At 42.6% G+C, this 12740-nt stretch overlaps 1 pseudogene; it reads left to right on the top strand.

Moving 5' to 3' along the window:
* LOC138638725 (cytochrome P450 2K1-like) overlaps positions 1-12740 on the top strand; it is a 250088-nt pseudogene that overhangs the window by 21806 nt on the left and 215542 nt on the right.

Below are 12740 nucleotides of genomic sequence, written 5' to 3'. Positions count from 1 at the left end.
CAGTTCCCATCATCTGTTTTTTTTTTCTCGGCCGTATTATAACTGCAATTGAAATCGTAACATGCTGCAATTTGTAGTGGATATTGGCCGACACTCGCATTACAAGTCTATGGGTGCAATAAAAAAACGAACAACACATGGACCATCTGTGTGAGTTGCGAGAAAAACGCACCGGTGTCCTTTGAAAAGCCAGGAATCAGTAAAATCACACTGTCAGTAAAATCACACTGACAGGTTACAATAGTAAATATAGGTAAACTGACTGAACAACAATCTAGTCTGAACAGGTGCATAACTAAAAAAAGACTTACATAGCAAATAAATAATGGCTGCACTCAACTGTACTAACGCAAGGAAATGTGCGATACATGAAATGTGAATAGCTTAATGGCTTGTGAAATCTGTGAAAAAACACCTGAGATTCTTAGCACAAGATTTGGCCAAAAAATGTGAGCCCATCCATCAAACGTCAAGGTAATCTCAGATCGGATGAGGACCTGAGCTGACTGCCTAGTGTGAACACTTACCTATGGCTAATAACGTGGTAAAACCTGAATTTATAGGAAGGTCGGAACCAACTGTGTTTGGATGTAATTAAAATCACAGCATGGTGAAGGGCGGGACGTTCGAATAGATAGAATAGAAATATACACATAGGTGTATATTTATATGCTATATATATATATATATATATATATATATATATATATATATATATACATACATATCATTATATTTCATAGACAGATAGATAGCAGAATAGCCAATAATTAATTGGTCAGCTTCTGTAAAATCATTGCAGAAGCCAACAGGATAGGAGACATGGTTTACATACAGCAAACCATTGCAGAACAGTTAGAGTTATATATGTCAGTGACTGACACTGTTAGTAGTATGTTTGTGTAAAATTTGGGACCTGTATATATTTAATAAAAGAATGTAATCATGGAAAAAACTGGTGTGTGCTCCCACACAGTTCTCTGCGCCAGAGAGGGCAAGCCAGCTACTGGAGGCAGATTTTAATTGCATTGAGAGAGACCATGGTTATTGCCCCCCCCCCAGCTAAAAACATCTGCCCCCAGCCACCACTGAAAAGGCGCATCTGTAAGATACACCAATTCTGGCACTTAGCCCCTCTATCCTCCCTGCCCTGTAAAGTTAGCATATGGGGTAATAAGGGGTTAATGTCACCTTTGTATTGTAAGGTGACATTGAGCCTTTAGTAATGGGGAGGTGTCAATAAGACACATATCTATTACTAATCCTAAAGTTTGTAAAGGGTTAAATAAACACACATGCAGAATAAAGTATTTAATTAAATGAAAGAACACACAGCTTTGTCATCCTTATTATTCTGCTATTCCAAACGATGCTCTCGACATCTGGTAAAAAATAAAAAAACAACAATATACCCATACCTGTCTGCCATTCAGTCAGTCCCATGCCGTAATCCATATCTGGGGTATATAAAGTATACAACCAGGAGCGGTGCTAATGCAACCAGCCTGGTTGTAAACTACTGGGGAATGAATGAAATGCTGGGAGCGGAGCTTCAGTATCTAGCGGTGACATCATGGAGGCTGCGCTCTCTCACAGCATGAACTCAGATGAACTCTTGAGCGTGGGAAAATCAGCTGTCATTTTCTCATGCTCAAGGGTTCATTTGAGTTCATGCTGTGAGAGAGCGCAGCTTTATTCATGTCACCGCTAGTCACTGAAGCTCCGCTCCCAGCATTTCATTCATTCCCCAGTAGTTTACAACTGGACCGGTGGCATTAGCACTGCTCCCAGTAGTAAACTTTATATACCCCAGATATGGACTACGGTGTGGGACTGACTGAATGGATGACAGGTATGGGTATATTGTTGTTTTTTTATTTTTTACTGGAGATCGAGGGTATTATTTGGATTGGCAGAAGCATAAAGATGGCAAAACTGTGTGTTCTTTAGTTTCATTAAAATACTTTATTCTGCATGTGTGTGTGTTTATTTAACCCTTTACAAACTTTAGGATTAGTAATGAATAGGTGTATTTTTTGACACCTCTCAATTACTAAAGGCTAAATGTCACCTTACAGCACAAAGGTGACATTAACCCCTTATTCCCCATATGCCACCACTACAGGGTAGTGGGAGGAGAGAGGCTAAGTGCCAGAAATGGCACATCTTGGCTAGGTTCATATTGCGTTAGTGCAACCCGTTTAGCGCTAGCGCTAGCGGGTTGCGCTAACGCAATGTTTTTAATGGGGCCGCGTCCCGGGGTCGCGGTAACGTCCCCGATCTGCGAGAGCGGGGAACGGACCGCGGGCGCGCCTCGGACGCTGCAAGCAGCGTCCGCGGCGCGCCAGGAAACACCAGCGCGTCGCTAGCGCGTGCCGAACATGGCACGCGCTAGTGCTGCGCGTTCCCATTGCTGTGAATGGGCGCGCTAACGGACGCGTTGCACGGCGTTAATTTCGCCGTGCAACGCTGTCCGTTAGCGCTTTCCCATTAACGCAATGTGAACCCAGCGGATGTGCCTTTTCTGGGGTGGTTTGGGGCAGATGTTTTCAGCTGGGGGGGGGAACAAACATGGTCCCTCTCTAGCCTATTAATATCTGCTCTCAGTCACTGGCTTTCCCTCTCTTTCGCAGAAAATTACACGGGAGCCCACGCCAGTTTCTTCCATGAATGCAGATTGCACATTTTCTGTTAGTACAATAAACCTCATTTCGAGGCAGAAACATTACTGTGTCCAACAGTTATTAGATATATGAAACTGAAATAGCTGTTGCAAAAAAAAACAAACAATTTTTATGCAACATTAAGCTGAAGATTAATTTTTCATATAACTGTGTATATATATATATATATATATATATATAGTTTTGCAGATTTTTTGGGATTAAAATGATGTTTACAGTTGTGTTTTACAATGCCATATTAACATGAGCATTTACATAGAGAGAACTGCTGTATGTAAAAACTCATGTTAAAATCGAATTTTATACGGATGTCACACTGTTACTAGATGTGAGGAAATCCCATCTTCGCATTGCAAACGCATTACATCACTGTTCGGGAAGATTTGTGCGAATCTCGGTCGTCAAAATTGGACCAATTTTTTTTTTTTTTTTTTAACGGCCAGTGTGACTCCAGCCTAAAGACAAAAATCAGACAAACTGAACATTTTGCAGTGGTCTCTTAATTTTTGCCAGAGCTGCATTTTTCGACATAAATTTAGCCTTTTGAGTCTTTAAAGTGTTCTGGTTTAACCAGTAGATATAAAGTATGGGTTGCCATCTTGCTTCTCTTATTCTTATAATATGTCCTCAGGAATTTTTTTTACTTCCAATGATAACTGGAAAGGAATGAAACGGTTTACTCTGTCAACACTTCGAGATTTTGGAATGGGTAAGGAACCCATCGAAAACAAGATTTCTGAAGAATCAGATTTTTTGGTGCAAAAGTTCAGATCTTACAAAGGTTGGTAAACGACTCCATTACACTTTGTGCATAGCTTCAAGAAAAGAACTTACTATATCATTAGCCCATCAGAGGAGATAATTCTGAAGGTCCACAAAAAACAGAACCCTATTAGCCTTGATTGGTTAGTAGAGATGAGCAAATTCACTCAAATTTGGCATATTCGGAGATTATTAGTGATGAGCGAGCATGCTCGGAAGTGCTCGGTGCTCGCCGAGCCTCTCGCCGCTCACGATGCTCGGCGAGTGCAGAGCATTTCTGGGGGTTTTCGGCGGGAGCTCAGGTCCCCACCCTGCACGTTTGGCGCTTTTTAGAGCACCAATCAACTTGCAGGGATTGTCTGCCACACACTGTAATGCCGCAGCCATGTTGGTTGTGGCATTACAGTGATTGGCTGGCTGCAGAGCGTTATCAGGTCTATATCAGACCTGGCACCACTCTGCTCGCCATAGTCCGTTCCAGACTTAGGGTACCGTCACACAGTGCAATTTTGATCGCTACAACGGCACGATTCGTGACGCTCCAGCATCGTAACAATATCGCTCCAGCGTCGTAGACTGCTGTCACACTTTGCAATGTACGACGCTGGAGCGATAATTTCATGACGTATGTGCGATGTAGAAGCCGTTAGTTACTATGCGCACATCGTATACGATATATGTTACACCATGCGATCATGCCGCCACAGCGGGACACTAGACGACGAAAGAAAGTTTCAAATGATCTGCTACGACGTACGATTCTCAGCGAGGTCCCTGATCGCAGGAGCGTGTCAGACACTGCGATATCGTAACTATATCGCTCGAACGTCACGAATAGGGTTGAGCGAAACGGGTCGAACATTTTCAAAAGTCGCCGACTTTTGGCGAAGTCGAGTTTCATGAAACCCGATCCGACCCCTGTGCGGGGTCGGCCATGCGGTACGCGACTTTCGCGCCAAAGTCGCGTTTCAATGACGCGAAAAGCGCCATTTCTCAGCCAATGAAGGTAAACGCAGAGTGTGGGCAGCGTGATGACATAGGTCCTGGTCCCCACCATCTTAGAGAAGGGCATTGCAGTGATTGGCTTGCTGTCCGCGGCGTCACAGGGGCTATAAAGGGGCGTTCCCGCCGACCGCCATCTTACTGCTGCTGATCTGAGCTTAGGGAGAGGTTGCTGCCACTTCGTCAGAAGCAGGGATAGCGTTAGGCAGGGTCCATTAACCACAAAACCGCTTGTGCTGTAGCGATTTCCACTGCCCAACACCACCTTCGGTGTGCAGGGACAGTGGAAGCTACATTTTTTTTTTTTTCCCTCAGCGCTGTAGCTCATTGGGCTGCCCTAGAAGGCTCCCTGATAGCTGCATTGCTGTGTGTACGCCGCTGTGCAAACCAACTGCTTTTTTCAAAGCACAAATCCTCTTGTTCCTTCCTTTCTGCACAGCTATCTTGTTTGTTTGTCCACACTTTTTATTTAATTTGTGCATCAGTCCACTCCTTATTGCTGCCTGCCATACCTGGCTGAGATTACTGCAGGGAGATAGTAATTGAAGGACAGTTCCTTTTTTTTTTTTTGTGGGAGATTAAGATTGGCATTTCTGATAGAGTGCCATCCCTGTCTGTGTCATCTCTCACTCAGTGGGCCATAGAAAGCCTATTTATTGTTTTGCTTGATTTGGGTTCTAAAATCTACCTGAAAAAATCACTACATCAATCAGTGGGAGAAAAATATTGGCCTCAGGGCTTGTGTGCCACTCCTGACTCCTGTGTGTGCCATCTCTCACTCAGTGGGCCATAGAAAGCCTATTAATTTTTTTGCTTGATTTGGGTTCTAAATTCTACCTGAAAAAATCAATAAATCAATCAGTGGGAGATTAATATTGGCCTCTGGGCTTGTGTGCCAGTCCTGAGCGTGCCATCTCTCTCTCTCAGATAGTGGGCCATAGAAAGCCTATTTATTATTTTTTTTATTGGGTTTATAAATTTTCCCTGGAAAAAAAAACAAAAAAGTGGGAGATTAATATTGGCCTCTGGGCTTGTGTGCCAGTCCTGAGCGTGCCATCTCTCTCACAAATAGTGGGCCATAGAAAGCCTATTTATTTTTTTGGTTGATTTGGGTTCTAAATTCTACCTGAAAAAATCAATAAATCAATCAGTGGGAGATTAATATTGGCCTCTGGGCTTGTGTGCCACTCCTGACTCCTGTGTGCATCATCTCTCACTCAGTGGGCCCTAGAAAGCCTATTTTTTGTTTTATTTGTTTTCTAAATTCTCCCTGAAAAAATCATTTTATTTTATTTGGTTTCTAAATTATTCCTGAAAAAATCATTTTTTTTTCTAAAGTCTCCCTGAAAAAAAAAAAAATCAAATCAGTGGGAGATTAATATTGCCCTTTCTGCTTGTGTGCCAGTCTTGACTCCTGGGTGTGCCATCTCTCTCTCTCTCTCCAATTGTGGGCCATAGAAAGCCTATTAATTTTTTTGCTTGATTTGGGTTCTAAATTCTACCTGAAAAAATCAATAAATCAATCAGTGGGAGATTAATATTGGCCTCTGGGCTTGTGTGCCAGTCCTGAGCGTGCCATCTCTCTCTCTCAGATAGTGGGCCATAGAAAGCCTATTTATTATTTTTTTTATTGGGTTTATAAATTTTCCCTGGAAAAAAAAACAAAAAAGTGGGAGATTAATATTGGCCTCTGGGCTTGTGTGCCAGTCCTGAGCGTGCCATCTCTCTCACAAATAGTGGGCCATAGAAAGCCTATTTATTTTTTTGGTTGATTTGGGTTCTAAATTCTACCTGAAAAAATCAATAAATCAATCAGTGGGAGATTAATATTGGCCTCTGGGCTTGTGTGCCACTCCTGACTCCTGTGTGCATCATCTCTCACTCAGTGGGCCCTAGAAAGCCTATTTTTTGTTTTATTTGTTTTCTAAATTCTCCCTGAAAAAATCATTTTATTTTATTTGGTTTCTAAATTATTCCTGAAAAAATCATTTTTTTTTCTAAAGTCTCCCTGAAAAAAAAAAAATCAAATCAGTGGGAGATTAATATTGCCCTTTCTGCTTGTGTGCCAGTCTTGACTCCTGGGTGTGCCATCTCTCTCTCTCTCTCCAATTGTGGGCCATAGAAAGCCTATTTATTTTTTTGCTTGATTTGGGTTCCAAAATCTACCTGAAAAAATCAATAAATCAGTGGGAGATAAATATTGGCCTCTGGGCTTGTGTGCCACTCCTGACTCCTGTGTGCGTCATCTCTCACTCAGTGGGTCCTAGAAAGCCTATTTTTTGTTTTATTTGCTTTCTAAATTCTCCCTGAAAAAATCATTTTATTTTATTTGGTTTCTAAATTATTCCTGAAAAAATCATTTTTTTTGTATTTTTTTTTTTCTAAAGTCTCCCTGAAAAAAAAAAAAAAAAAAATCAAATCAGTGGGAGATTAATATTGCCCTTTCTGCTTGTGTGCCAGTCTTGACTCCTGGGTGTGCCATCTCTCTCTCTCTCTCCAATTGTAACATAGTAACATAGTAACATAGTTAGTAAGGCCGAAAAAAGACATTTGTCCATCCAGTTCAGCCTATATTCCATCATAATAAATCCCCAGATCTACGTCCTTCTACAGAACCTAATAATTGTATGATACAATATTGTTCTGCTCCAGGAAGACATCCAGGCCTCTCTTGAACCCCTCGACTGAGTTCGCCATCACCACCTCCTCAGGCAAGCAATTCCAGATTCTCACTGCCCTAACAGTAAAGAATCCTCTTCTATGTTGGTGGAAAAACCTTCTCTCCTCCAGACGCAAAGAATGCCCCCTTGTGCCCGTCACCTTCCTTGGTATAAACAGATCCTCAGCGAGATATTTGTATTGTCCCCTTATATACTTATACATGGTTATTAGATCGCCCCTCAGTCGTCTTTTTTCTAGACTAAATAATCCTAATTTCGCTAATCTATCTGGGTATTGTAGTTCTCCCATCCCCTTTATTAATTTTGTTGCCCTCCTTTGTACTCTCTCTAGTTCCATTATATCCTTCCTGAGCACCGGTGCCCAAAACTGGACACAGTACTCCATGTGCGGTCTAACTAGGGATTTGTACAGAGGAAGTATAATGCTCTCATCATGTGTATCCAGACCTCTTTTAATGCACCCCATAATCCTGTTTGCCTTGGCAGCTGCTGCCTGGCACTGGCTGCTCCAGGTAAGTTTATCATTAACTAGGATCCCCAAGTCCTTCTCCCTGTCAGATTTACCCAGTGGTTTCCCGTTCAGTGTGTAATGGTGATATTGATTCCCTCTTCCCATGTGTATAACCTTACATTTATCATTGTTAAACCTCATCTGCCACCTTTCAGCCCAAGTTTCCAACTTATCCAGATCCATCTGTAGCAGAATACTATCTTCTCTTGTATTAACTGCTTTACATAGTTTTGTATCATCTGCAAATATCGATATTTTACTGTGTAAACCTTCTACCAGATCATTAATGAATATGTTGAAGAGAACAGGTCCCAATACTGACCCCTGCGGTACCCCACTGGTCACAGCGACCCAGTTAGAGACTATACCATTTATAACCACCCTCTGCTTTCTATCACTAAGCCAGTTCCTAACCCATTTACACACATTTTCCCCCAGACCAAGCATTCTCATTTTGTGTACCAACCTCCTGTGCGGCACGGTATCAAACGCTTTGGAAAAATCGAGATATACCACGTCCAATGACTCACCGTGGTCCAGTCTATAGCTTACCTCTTCATAAAAACTGATTAGATTGGTTTGACAGGAGCGATTTCTCATAAACCCATGCTGATATGGAGTTAAACAGTTATTCTCATTGAGATAATCCAGAATAACATCCCTCAGAAACCCTTCAAATATTTTACCAACAATAGAGGTTAGACTTACTGGCCTATAATTTCCAGGTTCACTTTTAGAGCCCTTTTTGAATATTGGCACCACATTTGCTATGCGCCAGTCCTGCGGAACAGACCCTGTCGCTATAGAGTCCCTAAAAATAAGAAATAATGGTTTATCTATTACATTACTTAGTTCTCTTAGTACTCGTGGGTGTATGCCATCCGGACCCGGAGATTTATCTATTTTAATCTTATTTAGCCGGTTTCGCACCTCTTCTTGGGTTAGATTGGTGACCCTTAATATAGGGTTTTCATTGTTTCTTGGGATTTCACCTAGCATTTCATTTTCCACCGTGAATACCGTGGAGAAGAAGGTGTTTAATATGTTAGCTTTTTCCTCGTCATCTACAACCATTCTTTCCTCACTATTTTTTAAGGGGCCTACATTTTCAGTTTTTATTCTTTTACTATTGATATAGTTGAAGAACAGTTTGGGATTAGTTTTACTCTCCTTAGCAATGTGCTTCTCTGTTTCCTTTTTGGCAGCTTTAATTAGTTTTTTAGATAAAGTATTTTTCTCCCTATAGTTTTTTAGAGCTTCAATGGTGCCATCCTGCTTTAGTAGTGCAAATGCTTTCTTTTTACTGTTAATTGCCTGTCTTACTTCTTCGTTTAGCCACATTGGGTTTTTCCTATTTCTAGTCCTTTTATTCCCACAAGGTATAAACCGCTTACACTGCCTATTTAGGATGTTCTTAAACATTTCCCATTTATTATCTGTATTCTCATTTCTGAGGATATTGTCCCAGTCTACCAGATTAAGGGCATCTCTAAGCTGTTCAAACTTTGCCTTCCTAAAGTTCAATGTTTTTGTGACTCCCTGACAAGTCCCCCTAGTGAAAGACAGGTGAAACTGCACAATATTGTGGTCGCTATTTCCTAAATGCCCAACCACCTGCAGATTTGTTATTCTGTCAGGTCTATTAGATAGTATTAGGTCTAAAAGTGCTGCTCCTCTGGTTGGATTCTGCACCAATTGTGAAAGATAATTCAAAGATAATTGTGGGCCATAGAAAGCCTATTAATTTTTTTGGTTGATTTGGGTTCTAAATTCTACCTGAAAAAATCAATAAATCAATCAGTGGGAGATAAATATTGGCCTCTGGGCTTGTGTGCCACTCCTGACTCCTGTGTGCGTCCTCTCTCACTCAGTGGGCCCTACAAAGCCTATTTTTTTTTAATTTGTTTTCTAAATTCTCCCTGAAACAATCATTTCATTTTATTTGGTTTATAAATTCTTCCTTAAAAAATCATTTTTTTTTCTAAAGTCTCCCTGAAAAAAAAAAAAAAAATCATATCAGTGGGAGATTAATATTGCCCTTTCTGCTTGTGTGCCAGTCTTGACTCCTGGGTGTGCCATCTCTCTCTCTCTCCAATTGTGGGCCATAGAAAGCCTATTTATTTTTTTGCTTGATTTGGGTTCCAAAATCTACCTGAAAAAATCAATAAATCAGTGGGAGATAAATATTGGCCTCTGGGCTTGTGTGCCACTCCTGACTCCTGTGTGCGTCATCTCTCACTCAGTGGGCCCTAGAAAGCCTATTTTTTGTTTTATTTGCTTTCTAAATTCTCCCTGAAAAAATCATTTTATTTTATTTGGTTTCTAAATTATTCCTGAAAAAATCATTTTTTTTGTATTTTTTTTTCTAAAGTCTCCCTGAAAAAAAAAAAAAAAAAATCAAATCAGTGGGAGATTAATATTGCCCTTTCTGCTTGTGTGCCAGTCTTGACTCCTGGGTGTGCCATCTCTCTCTCTCTCTCCAATTGTGGGCCATAGAAAGCCTATTAATTTTTTTGGTTGATTTGGGTTCTAAATTCTACCTGAAAAAATCAGTACATCAATCAGTGGGAGATAAATATTGGCCTCTGGGCTTGTGTGCCACTCCTGACTCCTTTGTGCGTCCTCTCTCACTCAGTGGGCCCTACAAAGCCTATTTTTTTTTTATTTGTTTTCTAAATTCTCCCTGAAACAATCATTTCATTTTATTTGGTTTATAAATTCTTCCTTAAAAAATCATTTTTTTTTATTATTTTTTTTTTTGTAAAGTCTCCCTTTTAAAAAAAAAAACACAAATCAGTGGGAGATTAATATTTACATTTGCGCTTTAGTGACAGTCCTGCGTGTGTGGCATCTCTCTAATTTGTTGCCAACAACAACAGAGTGTGTAACATTGTGGCTGATTTTCATTGTGGTCTCACCCACCTGTAAAGGGGTAGCTAAATCATACTGAAGTTATAGCTCACCGTGTAAGTTGTGTGACAGCAACAAATACCGTTAGTTTGGTAACGTTTTTAAAACAATGAGGAAGTCTGGTGGAAGAGGTTGTGGCCGGGGGCGTTCATTGTCAGCTGGTAATGAGGGTAGTGGTAGTGGTGGAGCATCAGGTGGTCGTGGGAAAAAAAATATTGCACCTAAGTCTGGAGCTGTGGAGCCAGGTTCGTCGTCTGGCTACACAAGGCCTCGAACGCTCCCTTTTCTGGGAGTAGGAAAACCGCTTTTAAAGCCTCTAGCTCTTTTGCCTCCTCTCGTGAAACTGGTAAAAGTAAAAGCAGCGCGTCGTTAGTGGATGTTCACGGTCAGGGACAAGTCGCTTCCTTGTCCTCTTCAGCAAAAACAACAACAGAGAAGAATGCAGCAGGCGACACAACGCGTTACTCCATGGAGCTCTTTACACATACCGTCCCTGGCTTAGAAAGTGAAGCAGTTAACAGTCCATGCCCATTACAAGTTGAATCTGACATGGAGTGCACTGATGCACAGCCACAGCCAGACTACTATGCTGGTCCTTTGACTCAGACCACAACATTGCCCTCGCAGGGTGCTGATCAAGAATCAGACCCTGATGAGACTATGTTGCCCCATCACGAACGCTATACCACCGACCGACACGGTGACACAGACGAAGTTGCACACGAGCTACAAGAAGAGGTAATAGATGACCCAGTTCTTGACCCCGATTGGCAGCCATTGGGGGAACAGGGTGCAGGCGGCAGCAGTTCTGAAGCGGAGGAGGAGGGGCCGCAGCAGGCATCAACATCGCAACAGGTTCCATCTGCCGGGCCCGTATCTTGCCCAAAACGCGTGGCAAAGTCAAAACCTGTTGGAGGACAGCGTGGCCATCCGGTTAAAGCTCAGTCTGCAATGCCTGGAAAGGTATCCGATGCTAGAAAGAGTGCAGTCTGGCATTTTTTTAAACAACATCCAATTGATCAGCGCAAAGTCATCTGTCAAAAATGTTCAACTACCTTAAGCAGAGGGCAGAATCTGAAAAGTCTCAATACAAGTTGCATGCATAGACATTTAACCACCATGCATTTGCAAGCTTGGACTAACTACCAAACGTCCCTTAAGGTTGTAGCACCCTCGGCCAATGAAGCTAGTCATCAACGCAACATCCCTTCCGGCAGTGTAGGGCCACCATTTTCTGCACCACCTTCAGTATCTGTGCAGGTTTCTTTGCCAGGCCAAAGCAGTCAGGGTCAGGGAATCACCAGTTTCATAGTAGGAAACACTGCATCTAGGGCACCGGCGGCAACAATACCATCTCCCACCGTTTCTCAGTCTGCCATGTCCACCGGCACCCCCGCTAGTTCCATGATCTCCAGCTCTCCAGTCCAGCTCACCCTACATGAGACTATGGTTAGAAAAAGGAAGTACTTAGCCTCGCATCCGCGTACACAGGGTTTGAACGCCCACATAGCTAGACTAATCTCGTTAGAGATGATGCCCTACCGGTTAGTTGAAAGCGAAGCTTTCAAAGACCTGATGGACTACGCTGTACCACGCTACGAGCTACCCAGTCGACACTTTTTTTCCAGAAAAGCCATCCCAGCCCTCCACCAGCATGTTAAAGAGCGCATCGTACATGCACTCAGGCAATCTGTGAGCACAAAGGTGCACCTGACAACAGATGCATGGACCAGTAGGCATGGCCAGGGACGTTACGTGTCCATCATGGCACACTGGGTAAATGTGGTGGATGCAGGGTCCACAGGGGACAGCAAGTTTGGGACAGTTCTGCCTAGCCCACGGTCTAGGAAACAGTTGGCTGTAGCCGTTTGCACCCCCTCCTCCTCGTCCTCCTGCAGAAGCGAGACCTTGTCCACAGACCACAGTCGCACAACCACTCCATCCGCAGCTGCCACTGTTGCACACCAGGTCTCCCATTATGGGGCAGCTACTGGCAAACGTCAGCAGGCTGTATTGGCTATGAAGTGTTTGGGCGACAACAGACACACCGCTGAAGTTCTGTCCGAGTTCTTGCAGAAAGAAACGCAGTCGTGGCTGGGCACTGTAGATCTTGAGGCAGGCAAGGTAGTGAGTGATAACGGAAGGAATTTCATGGCTGCCATCTCCCTTTCCCAACTGAAACACATTCCT

The sequence above is a fragment of the Ranitomeya imitator genome, chromosome 5 (assembly GCF_032444005.1).
Source record: "Ranitomeya imitator isolate aRanImi1 chromosome 5, aRanImi1.pri, whole genome shotgun sequence".
NCBI classification, from domain to species: domain Eukaryota; kingdom Metazoa; phylum Chordata; class Amphibia; order Anura; family Dendrobatidae; genus Ranitomeya; species Ranitomeya imitator.
Note: the sequence above shows the minus strand (reverse complement) of the source record. Positions and strands in the feature narration are given on the sequence as shown.